General features: G+C 47.9%; 1 protein-coding gene across 1 annotated transcript in view; it reads right to left on the bottom strand.

The window, feature by feature from the left end:
• The window catches only part of SART1 (spliceosome associated factor 1, recruiter of U4/U6.U5 tri-snRNP), a 244,084-nt gene that overhangs the window by 115,407 nt on the left and 104,183 nt on the right, over positions 1–24,494 (bottom strand). The gene's annotated exons all lie outside the window — the stretch shown is intronic.

The following is a 24,494-nucleotide window of genomic DNA, read 5'->3' as shown; positions in this document are numbered from 1 at the left end:
TATTCTTTAAAATAGTTTCCACTATTTTACCCGGCACCAAAGTCAGGCTTATTGGTCTAATTTCCCAGATCACCCCTTGAACCCTTAAAAAAAAATAAATAAATCGGTGTTACATTGGCCACCATCCAATCTTCAGGTACTACTAGACTTAGTCCTTAGTGGTGCTCATGATCTAGTGCAGGGGGTAACGATACGAGGGCCGCTTGATAACAGTGATCATAATATGATCGGTTTTGATATTGGCATTGAAGGAAGTGAAACTAGGAAATCAAGTACGCTAGCGTTTAACTATAGAAAAGGTGATTACGACAAAATGAGAAAAATGGTGAAAAAAAGACTGAAAGGAGCAGCTCGCAGAGTAAAAAACTTGCATCAGGCGTGGATGCTGTTTAAAAACACCATCCTGGAGGTTCAGGACAAATATATTCCACGTATTAGAAAAAAGGGAAAAAAAGACTAAACGTCAGCCGGCGTGGCTAAACAGTAAGATAAAGGAAATCATTAGAGCCAAAAAACAATGCAAAGCGGAGATAAGGAGGGCAAAAAAGGACTTTGAGAAGAAATTAGCGTTGGAAGCAAAAATACATAGTAAAAATTTTTTTAGATACATTAAAAGCAGGAAACCAGCCAAAGAGTCGGTTGGGCCGCTGGACGAAAATGGTGTTAAAGGGGCGATCAAGGAGGACAAAGCCGTAGCGGAGAAATTAAATGAATTCTTTGCTTCGGTCTTCACCGAGGAGGATTTGGGGGGGACACCGGTGCCGGAAAGAATATTTGAAGCGGGGGAGTCGGAGAAACTAAACAAATTCTCTGTAACCTTGGAGGATGTAATGGGTCAGTTCAGCAAGCTGAAGAGTAGTAAATCACCGGGACCTGATGGTATTCATCCCAGAGTATTAATAGAACTAAAAAATGAACTTGCGGAGCTACTGTTAGAAATATGCAATCTGTCCCTAAAATCGAGTGTAGTACCGGAAGACTGGAGGGTAGCCAATGTTACTCCGATTTTTAAGAAGGGTTCCAGAGGAGATCCGGGAAATTATAGACCGGTGAGTCTGACGTCGGTGCCGGGCAAGATGGTGGAGGCTATTATTAAGAATAAAATTGCAGAGCATATACAAAACATGGACTGATGAGACAAAGTCAGCACGGATTAGTGAAGGGAAGTCTTGCCTCACCAATCTAATGCATTTTTTTTGAGGGGTAAGCAAACATGTGGACAATGGGGAGCCGGTTGATATTGTATATCTGGATTTTCAGAAGGCGTTGACAAAGTGCCGCACGAAAGACTCCTGAAGAAATTGCAGAGTCATGGAATCGGAGGTAGGGTATTATTATGGATTAAGAACTGGTTGAAAGATAGGAAGCAGAGAGTAGGATTGCGTGGCCAGTATTCTCAGTGGAGGAGGGTAGTTAGTGGGGTCCCGCAGGGGTCTGTGCTGGGTCCGTTGCTTTTTAATGTATTTATAAATGACCTAGAGATGGGAATAACTAGTGAGGTAATTAAATTCGCCGATGACCAAAATTATTCAGGGTCGTCAAGTCGCAGGAGGAATGTGAACGATTACAGGAGGACCTTGCGAGACTGGGAGAATGGGCGTGCAAGTGGCAGATGAAGTTCAATGTTGACAAGTGCAAAGTGATGCATGTGGGTAAGAGGAACCCGAATTATAGCTACGTCTTGCAAGGTTCCGCGTTAGGAGTTACGGATCAAGAAAGGGATCTGGGTGTCGTCGTCGATGATACGCTGAAACCTTCTGCTCAGTGTGCTGCTGCGGCTAGGAAAGCGAATAGAATGTGGGTGTTATTAGGAAGGGTATGGAGTCCAGGTGTGCGGATGTTATAATGCCGTTGTATCGCTCCATGGTGCGACCGCACCTGGAGTATTGTGTTCAGTACTGGTCTCCGTATCTCAAAAAAGATATAGTAGAATTGGAAAAGGTACAGCGAAGGGCGACGAAAATGATAGTGGGGATGGGACGACTTTCCTATGAAGAGAGGCTGAGAAGGCTAGGGCTTTTCAGCTTGGAGAAGAGACGGCTGAGGGGAGATATGATAGAAGTGTATAAAATAATGAGTGGAATGGATCGGGTGGATGTGAAGCGACTGTTCACGCTATCCAAAAATACTAGGACTAGAGGGCATGAGTTGAAGCTACAGTGTGGTAAATTTAAAACAAATCGGAGAAAATGTTTCTTCACCCAACGTGTAATTAGACTCTGGAATTCGTTGCCGGAGAACGTGGTACGGGCGGTTAGCTGACGGAGTTTAAAAAGGGGTTAGATAGATTCCTAAAGGACAAGTCCATAGACCGCTATTAAATGGACTTGGAAAAATTCCGCATTTTTAGGTATAACTTGTCTGGAATGTTTTTATGTTTGGGGGAGCGTGCCAGGTGCCCTTGACCTGGATTGGCCACTGTCGGTGACAGGATGCTGGGCTAGATGGACCTTTGGTCTTTCCCAGTATGGCACTACTTATGTACTTATGTAAGTTATATAGTATTAATAGCAGATCAACAATTTAATGCTCGAGTTCCTTGAGTACCCTTGGATGTATGCCACCCGGTCCAGGTGATTTTCTACTTTTTACTTTGTCAATTTGATTTTTGCATATTAACCTGAAAGCTTGCTAGCAGCCCATATTCCTGTAACTTTCATAGCAATACAGGTATAGATGTGTGGACTTCCTACTCTAAACAGAATACCATCAATGAATAGGGCTAACTGCTTTTACTACATTCTCTGGCAAAGAATTCCAGAGTTGCTTGGTATGCTTATATCAGCCTCCATTTGTTAGATTTTGAAGTTGTCTTCAAAAAGTTGAAATATTTTCCTGAAAATTGTAATAATTCTCCCCAATACTGTGGACTATAGACGAGTAATGATCTTCTTGTTATTATAATTTTACTTTTTTTTTTTTTTATGTATTTTCAATAAATTTACCAAGATACTAAATCGTCTATATCTGTACTCAAGATATCATGCTTGAATGCATTTTGAAATAAATAAATAAATAAATAAATAAAAAAGAATTCCAGAGTTTAATTACACGTTGAGTGAAAAAATATTTTCTCCAATTTGTTTTAAATTTACTACTTTGTAGCTTCATTGTGTGCCCCCTAGTCCTAGTATTTTTGGAAAGACCTAACAAGCGATTCAGGTTTACCTGTTCCACTCCACTCATTATTTATAGACCTCTATTAATCTCCCCTCAGTCGTCTTTTCTCCAAGCTGAAGAGCCCTAGCCACTTTAGCCTTTCCTCATAGGAAGTCGTCCCATCCCCATTATCATTGCCCTTCTCTGTATCTTTTCTAATTCCACTATATTTTTTAAGATGCGGTGACCAGAATTGCACACAGTATTTGAGGTGTAGTTGAACCATGGAGCGATACAAAGGCATTACAATGTCTCATTTGTGTTTTCCATTCCTTTCCTAATAATGCCTAACATTCTATATGCTTTCTTAGCCGCCGCCACACACTGAGCAGAGGGTTTCTACCTCTAGAGAAAGTTTCAGTATAAAACTATGGGGAAAAGGGTTGTACACTATGGAAACTAATTAATACTTCTTGCTTTTTTATTTATTTATTTTTCTCTAAGACTGAACTAAGACTGTAGAAGGCACAAGCAGGGTCATCTGTAAATGCTGTGTCAGAAAGTTCAAGTTTTAAAAAAACTATGGGGTTATCAATAGAAATCAAACAAAATAAAACATGGAAAAGAAAATAAGATGATACCTTTTTTATTGGGCATAACTTAATACATTTCTGATTAGCTTTCGAAGGTTGCCCTTCTTCATCAGATCGGAAATAAGCAAATGTGCTAGCTGACAGTGTATATAAGTGAAAATATTCAAGCATACTGTGAGGGAGGAGACCCCACTTCTTGGGAACTGACGGGAGAGACCATGTAGAACACCCGCTTTGCTGCCCAAGTGCCCTTTCTACAATTACTGCTGCAAGCTGTAGTCAACACGACTAACGGACTGTCTTGTCTACCTTAAACATGATGGACTCTTTTCATTACTGTGTGTGACTTAAAAGAAGTATAAGAAGAGCTGTAGAACAAGTAGTTTAATTAAAGAGGATGCAGGTGCTACTAGATGTTATAGTTGCTAAAGCTTGAAACCCAGCAAGGGCGTTGTCGCCCTAGTTCTGCAGACCTGAGCCTTATCAGTACATTCCTGTGGTTTGTGCAGAGAAACAAAAACAATGCTGTGTGTGTGTGTGTGTGTGTGTAGCTGAAGTTGCCAGATAAGTTTTGTTTCTCTTGCAAAGTAGCATTTCTCTGAAATGACGTATGCCTAAGCTGTGAAAACTTACTGATGTGTATTGCGCATGCTTAAGTGATTGTAATATGTGCCTACAGCGCAGGCTCGCTGTAGCTGATATAAATGTAAGTGTCAGGTGACACAGGGCACGCAGTCTTCCTGAGGTTACTCAGAGCTGTGTCTTGGCTGCCAAATAAGTTTGCTTGGTTTGGATCTGTTTGCCTTCAGTCTCATGATTGATTGCTATTTGTCCTGTTTCATTGGCGAGCCAGCCAGGAGACTCGAGGTTAAAACTGGGTTTTTTCCTCCCCCTTTGGAGCCCAGTTGCGCTGGGACGGCCAACCCCCCCGACCGGTGAGTGCGCACCACTGATTTCAGTGACCAGTCATCTCGCGGAGGGGCCACTCAAATCCGGCGGACGGACTCAAGGCTGTGGGATCCAGCCATAACAAACTTCTGTCTCCGGAGTATCCTGCATCCTGAATCTCGAGACCAGCCAGTCCAGCAGCGTCCTCCACTAGAAGCCAGGCGAGTATACTTGGGGTAGTAGACCGGCCCGGTAAAGGGCCGTAGAGGGGCTTGATCACCCCCTTCCGGGTGTCGAGTAGGGGCTAGGTCCGTGACGGACTAGTGGCTCCCGATAACACACCCGTGCCAGGGAGGGAAATCGGGAGGACGGGTTTCCTGTTGTGTGTGAAAGAGTGTGCGTGGCCTCGCATTTCCAGACCGGGCGACCGCGATCTGGTCGGGGCGAGTGTTGACCCTTTTGTGTCTGACGGAACGGGACCCCTTACCCCTCCGTCATCCTTTTCCCCCTTTGTCTGTCTACTGTTCTTTGGCACTCAGGCAGGATGGGCGGGGGTGGGTCTACACCTCAGATCTTATGACAGAACATTTTTAAAGAAGTGGTTCGACCAGAAACAGTGCACAAAAGTAGGATGATTCAGAAGTGCCAGTTTATGTGGCTGGGACTTGGTAGATTTGTTGATTGGCCAGAGGAAGGGTCGTTCGAATATAGCCGAGCAGCAGCGGTGAAGATGTAGTAATAGTCACAGGCAATCCCGGATGTCCCGAGGACATACCCTACATAGATGCCTGGTTGGCAGTTATTAGGGATCCCCCGGGATGGGCAAGAAAGCAGTTGAAACGGCCGCCCTAATCATGACGACACAGATAAAGAAAAACTGGCCGTAACATACCAGACCCAAGCCCAAGTCCTTAAAAAAGAAAAATAGGCCCAATCTGCCCGCTATTACCATGCCCATCATTGAGGAACCGCGGAAAAAAACTGCAACCACACAGGAGGAGGGTCCCTGTACAATGTCCTCAGCAAAGCCAATCGCCAAAGCCAGTAAAGCCAATACTACCCGCAGAGAAGGAGGACGACATAATTCCTCCTCCTCCTCCGTATAGTCCCATATCTCCAGACCTCACGCACCTGACCACTCCAGCGCCCCAGGCCCAGCACGAGGGGAGCCAGACACATCAGAGTCGGAAGGGGAGGAGGAGCCAGAGGAACTAGTACGGGACCTCCCAGACTCAACCGGACCCACTGAACCCCTGGGGGCCGTAGCACCGCCCGATGCGGGCCCAGGAAATTACACCCGTAGTAAGGCCTATATTCCTGGCATTCCTTGGGACAGCGAAACGCCATTGAAGCAGAAGACGTCTAAAATTCCAAAGAAAAAAGTTGTCACCAAGTTGCCGCCGGATAGCCCGGATAGCCATACGCCCGGACCATCACCAGTGGGCGCCTATCCGATCAGACAGACCACTACTTTCGTTCCCCAGCCCCCTACAGCGCAGGGCCCAAGTGAGCCTCTGGGAAAGAACAGTTTACACCACATCCCCTTCAGCAGTTCCAACCTCCTTAATTGGAAGTTCCATGGCCCTTCGTATGAGCAGAAACTGATCAAATGATTGATATGTTGACGGGCCTCATTACCAGACATAACCCGAATTGGGTGGATATGCGACAACATGGGAGCTGTCCTCCTCACGACTGAGGAACGCCGCCAAGTACAACAGAACATGGAGGACGCCGCCAGACACCACCCCCCCCCCAACGGAATGGAAGCGGACCAACACGTTAGGAATGTGGCCCCTACAATCGACCCCCAAATGGGACCATTGCACACCTGAAGGCCGAGCCAGCATTGCTGCTTACCAGAAGGCCTATTTGGACGCCCTAAAGAAAGGAGAAAGGAAGGTCACCATATGAACCGACATTCATGACATCAAACAAGGAAAGGACGAGTGTCCTGGGGACTTCCTGGAAAGGCTGATGGAGCTTTCCAGAGGCACAGCCATTCGATCCGGAGAACGAGAATAATAGGCAGATGATAGTCATGAGTTTTGTCTCCCAGTCAGCCGCAGACATCCGGAGGAAACTACAGAAGACGGACAGGTTTGATGGCATGAGTCTCAGCCAGCTAAAAGCTATGGCTGACTAGAGTTTACAGCAATCGGGAGAAAGAAGAGAAGAAAGAGGCTGGGAGAAGGATGAAAGAAAAGCCACCTTACTCGCCGCAGCACTGGAGGATTCACGTTCCGGGAACCAAGGCAGTGGCACAATGGCCCGAATGCCTAGACCGGGGAGGATACAGAGGAAGAAGGAGCGGGTTCCCGCTCCTGGGAAGGAATCAGTGTGCTTACTGTAAACAAGAGGGACACTGGAAAGCAAGAATGTGAAGAAAGACAACGGAATGGTAGACGACCAGGACCCGGTGAGCAGAACGACGACGACCCCCAGGCCTTGCGTACTCCCAGAGGAGGAGGGTCCCGAGGTGGTGACAGAAGACGGTCTGAGCGGGATGACTGGCAGATGGCCGCCAACACACTGAAGGTTATGAAGCATGAAGGAACCGGGAGGGTAGAGTCCCCACCGACCCTCTGGTGGAAATTCACGTGGGGACACGACGTATGAAGGCATTACTGGATTCTGGGGCCCCAACGGTCCGTTATTACTACTGCCATAGCCCCCACACACCAAAGAGACAATCCCAATCGTGGGGCCTCTGGAAAGTCCATCATGGCTCCGCTGCTGAAGAACTTCAGATCCTGATCGGAGGGAAATCTGTATCCCACCAGTTCATACACGTGCCTGAATGCCCCAATTCCCCTTATCGGACGTGACTTGCTCTGCAAGTTTACAAGCTGTGCTGAAATTTAACCCAACCGGTGAAGTGGAGGCCACCTTTGCAACCCAACCAGTCACGCTCATCTGCCCAGTACAAGAAGAATGGAGACTACATGCCCCCTTGGTCCAGGATCCGCTGATAGTCGATACTCCCAAGATACTGTTTTCACCCGACAACGGAGAGATCTCATGGCTGAAGTACCTGGCGTATGGGCGGAGGTGAATCCCGGAGGATTAGCCGTAGATGCCCTCCCTGTCTGGATAGAACTGAAGCCTAACGCCCAAGTCGTCAATCAACCCCAATACAGCATACCTTATGCAGCCAGAGTATGCAAGAGCACCTGCAAAAGCTCCGCCACCAAATGTCCTAAAGTCAACCAGATCCCCTTGGAACACCCCCCTGCTGCCAGTAAAGAAACCAGAACAACTGATTACAGGACCAGTCCAAGATCTAAGAAAAGTCAACAACCAGGTGATTGGACATTGTGGCTCTAGTACCCAACCCGTATTCCATCCCTGGCTCAGGTGCAGGCCCAGGCCAAGTGTACAGTGTTTTGATTTGAAGGACGCTTTCTTGCCATACTTCTCGCCCAGAGACTGTCAGGCAGTTCTTTGCCTTCACATGGAAGACATGAACACCGGAATCAAGCAACAATTAGCGTGGACTCGGTTACCTCAAGGATTCAGAATTCCCCCAACTTTGTTCGGGGAGCAACTCGCCAGGGACTTGGAAATGTTCCAAACAGAATATGGTCCAGTTGTTCAATAGTCGACGACCTGCTAGTAGCCAGAGAAACCTATCAAGAATGCGCAGTGGCCACTCAACATCTCCTACAAACCCTGGAAGCCCAGGGGTACCGGGCGAGCCAAAGAAAGCACAGATATGCGAAATCGAAGTTGAATCCTTGGGGATTTCGCCTCCGCCGACGGAACCCGAAGGCTCAGCACACCTCGTACCCAGGCCATTTGTAATCAACCCACCCTGACCAACAAAAAGGAACTGCGAGCAACTGTGTGGCGCCGCCAGCTTACTGCCGGATCTGGATCAAACTTCGCCGTTTTAGCCCAAGACCTGTATGCCAAACTAAAAGGTCCCGAACTTGAGTCCCAGACCTTCTCGTGGAAAAGCACGAACTTAAGGCCTTAGCAGACCTGAAAGAAGCCCTCTCGTCACCACCAGAGCACTGGGACTGAACCGGATGTACCAAGCCATTCCACCTTTTTGTGGATGAGATAGAAAGGCCTGGCACTAGGGGTATTAACCCAAACTTTTGGGACATGGCACGACCAGTGGCATACCTGTCCAAAAGTATGGACAATGTGGCAAGAGGCTGGCCCGATGTCTCAGGAGTATAGCAGCCGCTTGTCTACTGATTCAAGAGCCAACAAGCTCACTTTTGGTCAAACTCTTCTCGTGACTACTCCCACACTGTTCAAGGCCTGCTTGAGAGCCATGGCCCCAGATGGAATGCCAATTCCAGATTAGTTAAGTATCAAGCTCTCCTGTGCGAGAACCCGAGAGTGCAGATCGGAACTGCAAACCTGAACCCAGCTACGCTCTACCGGCTCCTGAGCCTGGGCACCATGATTGTGAGGAAGTGATTGGGATGGTCCATTCCAGCAGGCCTGATTTGAAAGATCAACCGTGGCATAACGGAATTACCCTGTTTACCGATGGTGCAGCCAAGTAATACAGGGAGTCAGAAGAGCAGCCTATGCCATCTGTTCTCGGGAAAGATCACGTCCTAGAGGTACGATCCCTCCCTCCTGGGACGTCTGCCCAGAAAGCTGAAACTGCTAGCCCTCACCCGAGCTTACAACATGGCCGAAGGGAAGATTAGTGAACATCTATACTGACTCACAAAACATGCCTTCCTTACGCTCCAGGTTCTTGGAGCTCTGTACAAGGAGATAGGGTTCTTGACAGCAGAAGGAAGAGGCTTGCAAATGCCACAGAAGATCTGTCACTTGCTCGGAAAGCTGTGTGGAAACCTGTAGAGTGGCTGTAATGCACTGTAGGCCCACACAGGAAGAAACAGATCCCATAGCCCGGGTAACCGGCGGGCGGACGAGGCCAGCCAGGAAAGCCTGTCAGGAACTCGACCCTTCTGAACCTGCAAATTTACTCCTCATCCACCTACCGACGAAACACCCACATACTCCCCCAGACGAGGTACGACTGGGCCCAGCGCGATGGCTTGGAACAACGTGATGGATGTTTGGCTACTACAGGATGGACGTGTTGGATACCAGAAACACTGGCCTGGACAGTGGTCAAGGGAGTCACTGACCAGACTCATTGGGCCGAGATGCCCCTCGCCCGACTGCTTGGAAAAACATACTACGTCAACAAGATGTCCCTATGGACAATGCAGGCCTCCCGCAGGTGTGCCACCTGTGCCCGAAACAACCCACGCACTGGTCCTGGTCCAGCCCCTGGAAACATACTCCGAGGAACCAGCCCTTTCGATTTCACACACCTGCCCCCAGCTAAGGGGTACAACCTGCTAGTGGCAGTAGCACCTACACGGATGATTGAGGCTGTGCAAACCAGAAACTGAAACGGCTAAGAGATCAATCCCTGCTCATCCATGTCATCCTGCCCATATATGGCCTCCCCAAGCAGATTAACTCCGATAATGGGCCCGCCTATTACTAGTGAAGTAACCCAACAACTCAGCACCAGATTGGGCCTTACAGGAAGTTGCACTGCGCGTGGAGGCCCCAGAGCAGCAAAGCAGTTGAGAGAGCAACCGGACCTGAAGAACCAACTAGCTAAGTTGTGTCAAGAAGCCAAACTTGAAGTGGCCTGATCTCCTCCCTTTAGCTCTTTTACATCTCCGATGTACCCCCCGAGTAACTGGCCTCACCCCTTATGAGATGATGTACGGCCCCGGCCACCGCCCTTACCCTCGTTCCCAGGGAGTCCCTACAGATACAGGGAGAGAGTTCCCTAGTGAGACAGATGAACAGCCTACGGGCAACAGTGCAGGAGATACAGCATACAGTGGGGTGTAAGACCTGGATCCTGACAACTCCATTACATCACTTCAGGTGGGGACGAAGTGTGGGTCAAGGAATGGAATGAAACTGACTGTCTGAAACCCAAATGGAAGGGGCCTCCCCTATGCTGCTAACCACCCCAACTGCTGTTAAAATTGCATGGAACCCGACTTGGATACACTGGACCAGGGTGAAGCCTGCAGCGACACCAGGCCCATACGACCAGTGGACAGTCGTTCCCCACTCTGACGCCCCCTCTCAGATTCCCCTAAGACGCAAGTGAAGGGACCACAGACCTAAGATGGACAGCGTGACTCTCCTGCTTCTTCCTGGCTCACGTAGGCCTGGCTCCCACAACCGGACTGAGCCCCAATTGTTCCGAATGTTTGAAAAGTGTACGCTACCCAACTGGGACTGGGTATAATATCACCATCGCCCTGATTCACCAATCCCAGCCCCCTGAATATTCCTGCCGCCCTGTTGCTCACTGCTCTATTATCACCGCCCTTGGCCCTCAGCAGTTCCACCGCTGCGTTACAGGGAATTGCACCATCTGCCATTCTCTCTCAGCCCCCAGATATTACAATGTGACCCTTAGTGTTGGTCTTCCCCAGTACCAAGGTCCAAGGGCTTCCAGGGCGGATCCATTACGTCTAAGGGAGGAATCGATGGAGACGGCATCTTGTATTACTTAAACTCTACCCTCGTTCTTGTAGACGGTACTCAAACCGTGGCCACCCTCACCTTTGACGTTTGCGTAGCTATGGACAAACACCCCTTGTCCCACAAGTGCGGCAGCCAAGCTTGGCAAAGGCCTATGCCAATGACCACAAGTATGTTTGTCCCCTTACTTTAGATTGGAGATATGGCTCTCCTTGGCTTTGGCTACCATGTGCGGCAGACACCCAGGCCTCGGGATGGCAGAGGGTATGTGCCTACACAGGAGGAGGATATCTCGGAATGTACCGGCCTGGGTGAATTCCGCAGAGGTCCCGGCAACACTGTCCTCCTGGACTGGCCTATCAGAGGACCCGGGGCCCCTTGGAAAGAAACCTGGGGCCTCGGCATTGATGGGTCCGGGACGGATCCGCTTACCTACATCACCATACGCTAGAGCCTCGATGCTAAGCCTCCCACGCATTACCAGACCACCGTCGTGGGCTACCAAAATGTCTACGACGAGATTGCTAAGGCCCAGGCTGTTGCTGCCAAATTCCCGCTCTCCACCGAAGCGAAGAACATGTTCCTGAATCTTGCAGAGAACATAGCTCTCTCCCTTGGAGTCACTAACTGTTTTGTCTGCGGTGGCACCGACATGGGTGAGCAGGGGCCATGGGAAGCGAAGGAGATCACCCAGAACGTGTGGGATGCCCTCAACACTACTAACCTGACGTTCCCGCACCGGCCAAACCATATGAGTGGGCTCTACGCACCAACGTTGTTGGCTCCCATTGTGTCTCATGACCCTATCGGGAAAAAGTTCACCGTTTCCTGTTGGGGATGCCCCCTGTACTGGATTCTCACCTCCTACCTGAACGGATCCACTGAATGGTGGAACGCTGACAGGAGGACCCAACTACTTCCTTCCTGGACCGATCCTATTCTGAACACACTTGGCAACATGCCTCCAATGTTTCTGTTCCTGGGTTGCACCCGAGGGATACTATTACATCTGCGGGAGGAGGGCATACGAACAACTACCCCCCCCCCGCTGGGCCGGCACTTGTTTTCTGGGCACGTTCAACCAGTTTCTTCCTCTTACCCCTGCGCATGGGTGAGACTCTTGGGATCCCCGTGTATATGGAAAGAGGACATGAGCGCCGGAAGAACACTCAGGGGCGACCTCAAAAGTTAGATAGGTGACTGGAAGGATACCGAATGGCCACCTGAGCGAATTGTCCAGTATTATGGTCCTGCAATGTGGGCGGAGGACGGTACTTATGGATACCGGACTCCTATTTATATGCTCAATCGTATCATCCGCCTGGCAAGCAGTGCTAGAGATGCTTAAGAATGATTCAGCTATGGCCCTCAATATCCTAGCCAAACAAAACACCAAGCTCATTACTGCGGTCTATCAGAACCGCCTCGCTTTGGACTATCCATGGCCCAGGAAGGGGGTGTGTGTGGCAAGTTTAACCTTAGTAATTGTTGCCTACAGATTGATGACCAGAGTCAAGTGATCAGGAGATCACCGACCGATGGTGAAACTCGCCCATGTCCCCGTGCAAACTTGGAACAGTGCATGGGATTGGACCTCTGCCTTGGGTGACTGGTTCCCCACCTCTGGGAGCATCAAAGGACTGCTGGCCATGGGTGGCCTTCTCCTCTTGTCATGCATACTAATTCCCTTATCTCTCCCTTTGTTTTTCAGGTGTCTTCAGTCTACCATGGAGTCCATCGCCGACCGCAGGGCAGCGGCCCAGATTATGTCCCTACAAGTTTATGAGCGCTTCCCTCAAGCTGAAGACCCTTGTGACGGCGACGGGTCCTCTGACTAGCCCATGTTATTCTCCCATGATCCGGGCCGCCAGCCCTCTCACAGCGCAGTCCGGCTACAAAAGGGGGGAGGCTCCAATAGGGACCTCTCGTCTCGAACCCGGTGAAGACCTCACGGCTGGGGAGGGTACTAGGGCCTCGGGATCCCTCTGCGGCTACCAATGTTTTCTTTTGACCCGCAGGTCACAGAAATGCCTTTTGTGATGCTGTCTCGCCCTCCTTGTTCCCGTCGGACTCGAGCATCAAAGGGGGGAATGTGAGGGAGGAGACCCCACTCTGGGAACCGACGGGAGGAGACCATGTAGAACACCCGCTTTGCTGCCCAAGTGCCTTTCTACAATTACTGCTGCAAGCTGTAGTAAACACGACTAACGACTGTCTTGTCTACCTTAAACATGATGGACTCTTTCATTACTGTGTGTGACTAAAAGAAGTATAAGAAGAGCTGTAGAACAAGTAGTTTAATTAAAGAGGATGCAGGTGCTACTAGATGTTATAGTTGCTAAAGCTTGAAAACCCAGCAAGGGCGTTGTCCGCCCTAGTTCTGCAGACCTGAGCCTTATCAGTACATTCCTGTGGTTTGTGCAGAGAAACAAAAACAATGCTGTGTGTGTGTGTGTAGCTGAAGTTGCCAGATAAGTTTCGTTTCTCTTGCAAAGTAGCATTTCTCTGAAACGACGTATGCCTAAGCTGTGAAAACTTACTGATGTGTATTGCGCATGCTTAAGTGATGTAATATGTGCCTACAGCGCAGGCCTCGCTGTAGCTGATATAAATGTAAGTGTCAGGTGACACAGGGCACGCAGTCTTCCTGAGGTTACTCAGAGCTGCGTCTTGGCTGCCAAATAAAGTTTGCTTGGTTTGGATCTGTTTGCCTTCAGTCTCATGATTGATTGCTATCTGACCCGTTTCATTACTATGACAGTCTGACAGGGTGGGAGGATGGGGGTGGTCGGAGGTTTGCATGGGGACATCAAAGCATGGAGAAAATGGTATGGAAACTAGTTAATAAAGTTTCTTTCTTTTTTTTTTTTTTAGTTGCCTGTATCAATAACCTACAATTCCTCTTTTAAAACCCAATCTTTAAGTTACCAAAACACAGAGCAAAATAATGTACACTCACACAGAGAAATGCCCTCCTCTTATAATTTATATTTAAGATGATATCGTAAAAAAATATTCATGTTGGAGAATTTTACGTGCTCTGCAGTTGCATTCTTTTTTGTGGTGCTTCAAAAGCTACCATAGATAAGGTTCAGGTTCAAGGAGTGTTTGCCTGCAGGTTATCTGTGCATCCTTGCACCTTTAGCATGGGAATCACCTATGTGCGGCTGCCCTATCCTGTTTGTCCAAAGAGAAAACTGAATTTGCTTACCTGTAACAGGGGTTCTTCTCTGGACAATAGAATAAGCCAGTCACACAATTTCTCCTGTCTTCCCTTATGGTTGAAGCTTCCTAATTTCACATGTGCTCTTTGCTGACACAGACTGGCAAGGATGGCAACTGCCTCAACGAGAAGGACATGTTAGAACACTAGTGAAAAAGGCCCGTTTCTGACAGAAATGAAACGGGCGCTAGCAAGGTTTTCCTCAGAGTGTGTATGTGAGATTGACTGTGTGTGTGAGAGAGAGTGAATGTGCGAGTGTGTGTGAGTGAGAGACAGAGAAGAGTGAGACTGGGTGCGAGTGTGTCCGTGAGAGAGAGAATGTGTGTGTGTGAGAATCAGAGTGTGCCAGGGGCCCCTCCCTCTTCCCTCCCAGTTCCAGGGTCCCCCCTCCATCCCTCCCTCCGTTCCTCTGAGTTCCAGGGTCATCCCCCCTCCCTCCCTCCCTCCGAGTTCCAGGTCATCTCCCCCTGCCACCGAGTTTGAGGGTCCCTTCCAGTTTCAGGGTCCCCCCCACCCTCCCTCAGAGTTTCAGGGTTCCCACCCTCCCAGTTCCAGAGTCACCTTCCCTCCCTCCCTCCCAGTTCCATAGTCCCCTTCCCAGTTCCACGGTCCTGTCCCCTCCCTGCTTGGTGGTGGTGGTGGGGTTGCTATTTGCTGTCAACCTAAGGAGACACTGCTACTGGCGTCCAGCAGCTAAGTCCTGTCCTGACCCACAGGCAGCTGGAGCTCCCTCATACTCTTTCAGTGACACACATTGACAGGCAACGGCGGGGCTGACGCAGCCACAGGCACTTACCTGGATAAAGTTTGTATTGTTGACAAATGATCTGAAAATACAGAGTTTAAACTGCTTTCTACCAGGTAGAATAATTTTTAAAGCTGTTTTAGTGATATTTAATTTAGATTTCATGATATTCACATGTACAGATTGGTAAAGGGATATACCGCCTTTCTGAGGTTTTTTTGCAACTACATTCAAAGCGGCTTACATATATACAGGTACTTATTTTGTACCAGGGGCAATGGAGGGTTAAGTGACTTGCCCAGAGTCACAAGGAGCTGCAGTGGGAATTGAACTCAGTTCCCCAGGATCAAAGTCCACTGCACTAACCTTTTGTCTTTTACCTGTTAAGGCGCAGTTTATCCAGTAGAAACAGCTTTAGATGTGTTTCAGATGGAAGAAAAAAAAACCCGACAATGTGGATCAGCAGCTCCTAGGTGTGCTTGGTTTTGAGTGTATGGGAATGACGGCTGTGTTGGGGAGTGGAAACAGAGATTAACCAATGGGCTTCCTTGTTTACATTGTAGTTGATTGGGTCACTTCCACTCGGGTGTAGTAATTGCCCTGGTGCATGGCCAGAGTCGGAGAGGAGAGGGGGTGCGGCAGAACGGTGAGCGAGCGGCTGCGGGAGGGTGGGTGAGGGGGACTGTGGGGCGGGGGGACTGGGTGCAGTGGCGATTTTGTTTGGTTTTGTGTGTATGGGAATGACGGCTGCGTTGTGGAGTGGAAACAGAGATTAACCAATGGGCTTCCTTGATTCGTTCAGTGTCAGTGCTCCGCCCTCGACGTCATCACGTTTGACGTGAGGGCGGGGCAGTCACTACTCATGGGCAAACCAGATATCTACACCACCACAAAAAGGGAGACGTTTCCGGCTTGCAGGTGAGGCTTCAACAGAATGTTGCAGGTGTGTTTTATATAGATAGATGCTCAGAAGGCCTTCTAGACTTTTCTGAGCTTTAGGAAGCAAATCTGGACTTGTACCATGATGTAATATCACCTATGTGTGGCTGGCTTATCCCGCTGTCCATGGAGAATTAACTTCACTTTATTCCTGTCCATTTTTTTTCCTATATAAAGGCCCAATCTTTGAGAAGCAGGGTGATGATTTCTGACCAGGTGTACTAATTTGTTTAGTTCTCCTCTGTAGTCTAATTACAAGTGTTAAACAAGAATACTTTGGTTCTTCTTTTAGGAAGATATAATACTACTGTCAAAGTAAACAGCCAAGTTGCTTAAACAGTTATGTGAGTGATGTTCAAAGACTTTCTAGTTCTGCCAAGCTAGACTGAGTACATGCAATTATTCAAAATGACCACAGGACCTACATATTATTCAGAGACTAAGATACTAGGAACTTTCTTTCCCTGGTTCATTTGGATTTCAGAGATAACAATGTTTTGTTTTTCTTTTAAACTCTGGATGACACTGGATGAGACCTCAGGAAATTCACACGGGGCTACATATCAGAGCTTTGTTTGTAGCTACTAAAGGGTAACAGCTAGATCTTAAATTTAGAAAAATAAAATAAAGATCATGAGACTGCCAGAGTAGGGCAACATAAGCTTAGGTGAAATCCCACGCATAAGGCTTTTACTTCATATTTCAGAGTTTCTTGCTTTGTTTTTTTTTTAAAGGGGTCAGGTACCAGGAAGTAAACTGAGTTGTTGAAAAGGGACATGCTGAGATCCTTGAGACTACTCAATAGGGTCTTCAGTCTAGGTGAATTAACAGTAATCAATGGCCCTCAAAGCCTCAGGGTACCAGGAAGAAAGGAAGTTATTTGAAGTTTATTAATAATTTTAGTAAGGTTGCCTGCCAACAAGATGAAGGTACTTTATTTCATTAAAAAAAAACACAAAGAGAGGTTTCAAAGCACAAAACAAAATCCAAACAGCAAATAAGTACAGAGCCTTCAGAAGTGTGGCAAAGCCTTTAATTGTATATCATACATCACTGACCCAAAACAGGCTGTGTTTCAGCACGAAGCATCTGGGGTCTATACTAAAACAATAAATAATCATGTATTATGAACCAATTACAATAAAAAGACAAACACCTGAGGTCACGTGGTGTCATGATCGGATTTAGACGCGGGTAAGAGCTGCTCCGTTCCTCGGGGTTCCCCGCTCCATGTATATCGCACCTCCGCGGATATTTTTCAACCCAGAGAAGCGCTGAAGTAGGAGTGTGTAAAAAAGTTGTTATATTTCCCGGAGGGGGAAGATGGCAACGAAATCCGCCCAAAAAGAAAAGGCACGAGGGAAAGACAAAATGGCGGCGCCGTCCAGGCCCGGCGGACTCCTCGATATCATGCTGCTTGGGTATCAGAAAATACAGCCAAAATGTCGGCGGTATTTGAGACATCGTTGGAACGACGATTGGCGCCTATAGATTTGAAATTGGAGACCCTAAGTGGCCAATTTGGTGAGTTTACCAAGGACTTAGTGAGCTGTCAGGAACGAGTGAATGCGGTGAAGATCGCGCTACAAATTGGAAGGCGGCCACGAACAGCTGAGGAAAACAGTAGCAGCCTTGGAAGCGAAGGTGGAAGACCTCGAGAACCGCTCGAGGAGGAATAACTTGCGGTTAATTGGTCTGCCTGAAGAGCTGGAAGATAGAGACTTAATATCATTTCTAGAAAGGTGGATACCTAAAGAACTGGCCCTGGATGGAACTTCAAGTCTCGGCAGATTGAGAGGGCACATAGAGTGGGTCCACGTGGCACGAGGCAACGGCCCAGAGTGGTTATTCTTCGGCTGTTGAATTTTCGCCAGAAACAGGAGATTTTAACAGGCGCTGAGGTCGGGGAAAACACTGATGTATCAGTCAAAAAAAATCCTTGTTTCAAGATTATTCGGCCGGGGTGGCGGCACAACGTGAGATGTTTTGCACCGATATTTCACAACTATTCCAGCGGAAAGATGCGGTTTGCTTTAGTATACCCGGCTGTACTGAGAGTGCCGGAATGGGACAACACGCCATCATGCATTCGGTGGAAGAAGCTAAACATTTTTTGGAGCAACTGAACAGCAGTGGACAAGCTACATTAATAGACATGAGGATTGGTAGGACCGGGGAATATCTTTGAGGACACCCTGTAGTGGTTAACAATGGGTGCTGGGAATTGGTTTATTTGTTTGGTTTCCATTTGAGGGGAGGGGGAACCTGAGAGGCACTAGATGTGACGTTCCAGATGTGTGTTCTGGAGCACGGGAAAGGGAGGAATAAAAGGGGGGGGGGGAGGGAGATGGGCGAGGGGCGTGGGGTGATTATTTGATATGTTTTGCAAGTGGAGTTACGAGTGGAGAATCCGGAGGGGAGTTAGAAAGAGTTGGAGTCTGTATGGGAGGGGGTGGAGGCTGGGCTATCTCCTCCCAAGTTCACAGAAATATATTTTGATATGCTACTTTGGGGTCATTGGCTCACAGTGTGAAGGTGTAACATGGAATGTGGGTGGCATAAATTCACCCATTAAGCGTACAAAAATATTACAACATTTACACAGGAATCACATTGATATTGCCATTTTTACAGGAGACCCATTTGGACGCTGGAGAACATGGTAAGCTTAAAACCTGGTGGGTAGGCGATTGCTGGCTGCGGATGCCATCCATAAAAAAAGGAGGAGTAGCCATTTTATGTAAGAAGGGTACTATTGATAGTCATCGGGTGTTACATGTAGACTCAGGGGGGAGATATATAATGGTGGAAGTAACAATAAAAGGTCGCCCCTATTTGCTATGCAACATTTATGCCCCTTATCACTATGACAAGCAGTTCTACAACCGATAATACAGTTATTATAACAAAGGAAATTTGGATAAGGTGGTGGGGGGAGATTTCACGCAGTGTGGGACCCAGAGATGGACAGTACGGGGCAGAGGGCTCCAGAGACATATAGAGGGAATAGAGGTCTTAGGCAGCTGGTCCGTCTGTTTGATTTGGTGGACAGCTGGAGAGCGCTTCACCACTGAGAAAGACTATACTCACCTTTCGAGAGCACACACTCCTCTCAGGCAAGGATAGATTATCTTCTAATTCTAGGGGGGTATTTGGGAGGGTGGAGAAAGGGGAGTTGGGACCTTATGTGATATCAACCACGCTTGGGTGCTAATGGAGTGGTCGGTGGGATTGGCAGATAGTAGACCCAAGAGCTGGCAATTCCCAATTGAATTATACAAAGACGCAAAATTTAGAGCACATATCATTGACTGCGTGGCATCAGTATGCGAGTCACAATGAGGAACATGACGAATGACCCGATTCTGTATTGGTAGGCCGCAAGGCAGTTCTCAGGGGGGAAATATAACTACACGTGTAGGAGTAGGAAGTTCGAGATAGGGATTTTGAGATTGGGGGAGCAGTTGCGTAGGCTAGGAAGAGATTTGGGGAGGGAACAATCGGGGAAGACCAGCAATTATACTCGAGACACAGGTGGCGTGAACTCATTGCTCCATCAACGAGCAGCAAAGTCTCAAACATATTATAATATCAGCTATATAAGCATGGTAATAAAACGGGGAGATTGTTGGCCAATTTGTTGAGACCTAAAGCCCGCCCTCAGGGGATACTGCAAATCCAGGAGTCGAGGGGCCATTAGTCCGTACTGATCGGGAGATTCTCAGGTATTTCACCGTTACTATACAGAATTATATAAAAGCCCTCCAGACTTAGGTTTGAGGGGGGACGTATATTTGGAGTCCAAGCTACTGCCCTTGATAGATGAGGGAACTAGAGGACAGTTGAATAAACAAATAAGTGTGGAAGAAGTAGAGGGGGCGATAGGGAAAAGTGCGTTGAACAAGGCACCTGGAGCTGACGGGTATAGAGCCGAGTTTTACAAACTAATGGGTACGGAGATCACAACCCCTTTGGCTGCTATGTTTAATAAAATTATAGAATTGGAATCTATGCCGCAGTCCTTAACGGTGGCACAAATAATTGTATTGCCAAAACCTGGTAGGGACCCGTTGTTGCCAGAATCTTATAGGCCGATCTCTTTGCTTAATTTTGAAGCGAAGTTGTTGGCAAAAGTTTTAGCTAATAGAATGGCTAAGGTGCTTCCGGAAATTATACATGAAGCACAGGTAGGATTCGTGAAGGGAAGATCAATCACCAAGAATGTAAGGAGAATTTGACTTCTTTGGAGCAGAGATCAAAGAGAGGGATACTATCTATCCTAGTAAGTTTTGATGCAGAGAAGCATTTGATAAGGTGAGATGGGACTTTATGTTTGAAGTATTGAGGGCATATGGCTTTGAGGGTCTCTTTGTTTCAGGAATAAGAGCATTGTATGCGGAGCCACAGGCAACAGTGTTGGTGAATGGAATATCGTCAGCGATGTTTCCAGTCCTACGGGGTACCCGGCAGGGATGCCCTCTATCGCCGCTTCTTTTTGTGCTGACTTTAGATCCCTTAATTAGAGAGATACTGACAACAGACGATATTCAGGGGGTTCGAGTTGGGGAGGGTTGTTTCAAAGTAGCGGCATTTGCTGATGACATACTGGTACATCTGGAGAGTCCTCGAAGTTCCTTGGCGGCTCTTCTGGAAATCTTTGGTGAGTATGGAGACTTTGCAGGTCTCCAATTGAATTTTGGGAAATCGGAGGCTTTACCTTCCTCAGTCCAAGTGAAGGACGAATGGAGAGAGGGTTTCCCTTTGAGGTGGGCATCAGATTCATTTCGTTATTTGGGGATTAATTTAAGCATGGATGTGACAAATTTATATCAGCTTAATGTGGGGAAACTGATTGAAGATACCAAGGAGAAGTTGGAGCAGTGGCGTTTATTGCCAATTTCTTTAATGGGTAGAATTAATCTGATAAAGATGGTTCAGTTTCCAAAGTGGTTATATGTTCTTCAAATATTGCCTATACGCCTTCTTCAAAAAGATTTGAGATTATTTTATAAATGGGTGAGTGCTTTTTGTTGGACAGGGAAAAAGCTGAGGCTGAGAATGGCACTATTGATAGGTCATTGGAGGCAAGGTGGTCTGGGACTGCCAGATTTTAAGTTATATAACCAAGCTTGTATGCTTCGGCATGTGGGAGATTGGATTGAGGGGACAACCGTTTACACACCATTATACTTAGAACAGGAACATTTTGCGCCTTATCTTTATTTTCTGTTGCACTGCAAAAAAAAGTCAGTTGCCTGAGGGTATAAAGGGGAGTGTGCTCTTGAATTCACTGAGAGAGGGGTGGAAGGTTCTAGTGAGGCGGTTAGGTGGGGACCCTGAGGTGTCGGATCAGTTGCCTATTAGAGGAAATGGAAGGTTTAGATCAGGATGGGATAATGTTTGGTTCAAGAGATGGGAGCATAAAGGGATATATCTTCTGGAGCACGTGATGGGAGCCACAGGGGAGTTGAACCCGTTAGTAACTTGAGAGGAAGAGTCTTCTGTGGGGTGGGGTGCACAGTTTGCCTACGCACAGCTAACACACTACATAAGGACCTTGGACAGGAATAAGTTGCAATTCAAGCTAGGAGTAGAGCTCAGGTCATTCTTTTCAAAGATTTCTGATCGTGGATTGTCCATCTCTGGGTTAGTGCAGGCCCTTGTTCAGTTATGTCCCGCCAGAAGGTTTGAGGGGATCAAGGCAAAATGGGAGGAGGAATCGGGGGTGGGGCTAGGTACTTGGGAAGTTTTGCAATCTTTAAAAGGAGTTTATACTTTAACATCTGATATGCGGTTGAGGGAATGTGGGGCTCGGGTGATCCTACGGGCATATATGACTAAGGCGATGTTAGCACATGTGGAAGGGGGCCCAGATTCGCAGTGTTCCAAATGTGGTCATCCTAGACATACATACTATCATGCATTTTGGGCTTGCCAGAAAGTGCAAAGTTTTTGGAACCAGGTCGTGCGTTTTTTGGAGCGCCTGGTGGATAGATCTATTCAAGGTTCAATGGAACAATTACTTTTGGATGTGCCTGGAGCATTTCGCAGTTTAAAGGGGCCTGGGCGGCTGCTTTGTAGGAAATTGTGCTTGGTGGCTCGGAAAACAATTTTACAATACTGGGTGGGGTCGGAGACTCCCGCATTTGGGCATTGGAGGAATCAGATACACCAATTGATGGCATGGGAAGCTCGAGATGCGAAAGGCACTTTAAGACGCAAGAAACAGTTTTTGACAATTTGGGACCTTTATTTACAAATAATGAGCCCAAGAGGTAGGAGTTTCATTATTAACAATTTGTAAACTACCTGGGGTAAGGTTCATAAGAGGTGAAGGAGGTTAAGTTGCTCACACTCTAGACAATTGTAAGATGGTTTGGGAAGGGAGGGTAGGGAGGGGGCGAGGGAGAGGTTTGGGGGGAGGGGAATTGCTGTTTAGTAAGTCAAGATTTGGGTTGGTAAAGGAGTGGGGGGAACAGAGGGAGAAAACTAAAGTTTGTGGAAACATTGTATTTTGGTTCACTGCTAGAGTTCCATGTCCTTTTTGGGGTAGATGGAGGGTATGCATCTTGTTCAGTAATAGTGGAAGATACTGGAGGTTTCAGAGGGAGGGGCAGTTATGTGTGTATTAGTACGGACTGATAGACATTATATTAAGAGTGGGCTTTGGGGATTCTGTTAACAAAAGGTTTAAAACTAAAAGGAGGGGAGGGTGGGGGGAGGGGGGTTGTTTGGGGATAAAAGAAGAAAATGTTTTGACGTATGTGGACAGATTGATAGCTGTCTGTTGTATTAGAAAGGTTATTCGCTGAACATTATGTATATATGTTTTATATAATACGTCAATAAAGCGAATGCTACATACCTGTAGAAGGTATTCTCCGAGGACAGCAGGCTGATTGTTCTCACTGATGGGTGACGTCCACGGCAGCCCCTCCCATCGGAACACTTTACTAGCAAAGGCCTTTGCTAGTCCTCGCGCGCTCATGCGCACCGCGCATGCGCGGCCGTCTTCCCGCCCGAACCGGGCTCGTGTTCGTCAGTCCCGTATGTAGCAAGACACAACAAGGGAAGACACAACTCCAAAGGGGAGTCGGGCGGGTTTGTGAGAACAATCAGCCTGCTGTCCTCGGAGACTACCTTCTACAGGTATGTAGCATTCGCTTTCTCCGAGGACAAGCAGGCTGCTTGTTCTCACTGATGGGGTATCCCTAGCCCCCAGGCTCACTCAAAACAACAACCATGGTCAATTGGGCCTTGCAACGGCGAGGACATAACTGAGATTGACCTAAAAAATTTACCAACTAACTGAGAGTGCAGCCTGGAACAGAACAAACAGGGCCCTCGGGGGGTGGAGTTGGATCCTAAAGCCCAAACAGGTTCTGAAGAACTGACTGCCCGAACCGACTGTCGCGTCGGGTATCCTGCTGCAGGCAGTAATGAGATGTGAATGTGTGGACAGATGACCACGTCGCAGCTTTGCAAATTTCTTCAATAGAGGCTGACTTCAAGTGGGCTACCGACGCTGCCATGGCTCTAACATTATGAGCCGTGACATGACCCTCAAGAGCCAGCCCAGCCTGGGCGTAAGTGAAGGAAATGCAATCTGCTAGCCAATTGGATATGGTGTGTTTCCCCACAGCCACTCCCCTCCTATTGGGATCAAAAGAAACAAACAATTGGGCGGACTGTCTGTTGGGCTGTGTCCGCTCCAGGTAGAAGGCCAATGCTCTCTTGCAGTCCAATGTGTGCAGCTGACGTTCAGCAGGGCAGGAATGAGGACGGGGAAAGAATGTTGGCAAGACAATTGACTGGTTCAGATGGAACTCCGACACAACCTTTGGCAAGAACTTAGGGTGAGTGTGGAGGACTACTCTTATGATGAAATTTGGTGTAAGGGGCCTGGGCTACCAGGGCCTGAAGCTCACTGACTCTACGAGCTGAAGTAACTGCCACCAAGAAAATGACCTTCCAGGTCAAGTACTTCAGATGGCAGGAATTCAGTGGCTCAAAAGGAGGTTTCATCAGCTGGGTGAGAACGACATTGAGATCCCATGACACTGTAGGAGGCTTGACAGGGGGCTTTGACAAAAGCAAACCTCTCATGAAGCGAACAACTAAAGGCTGTCCTGAGATCGGCTTACCTTCCACACGGTAATGGTATGCACTGATTGCACTTGAGACCGGACTCAGACAAGTGCAGAAGGTAGTCAAGCAGGGTCTGTGTAGGACAAGAGCGAGGATCTAGGGCCTTGCTGTCACACCAGACGGCAAACCTCCTCCACAGAAAGAAGTAACTCCTCTTAGTGGAATCTTTCCTGGAAGCAAGCAAGACGCGGGAGACACCCTCTGACAGACCCAAAGAGGCAAAGTCTACGCTCTCAACATCCAGGCCGTGAGAGCCAGGGACCGGAGGTTGGGATGCAGAAGCGCCCCTTCGTCCTGCGTGATGAGGGTCGGAAAACACTCCAATATCCACGGTTCTTCGGAGGACAACTCCAGAAGAAGA

This window comes from Microcaecilia unicolor, chromosome 11, assembly GCF_901765095.1.
Source record: "Microcaecilia unicolor chromosome 11, aMicUni1.1, whole genome shotgun sequence".
In the NCBI taxonomy this organism is placed as follows: Eukaryota; Metazoa; Chordata; class Amphibia; order Gymnophiona; family Siphonopidae; genus Microcaecilia; species Microcaecilia unicolor.
The sequence above is the reverse complement of the archived record's forward strand: the minus strand, read 5'-3'. Positions and strand labels throughout refer to the sequence as shown.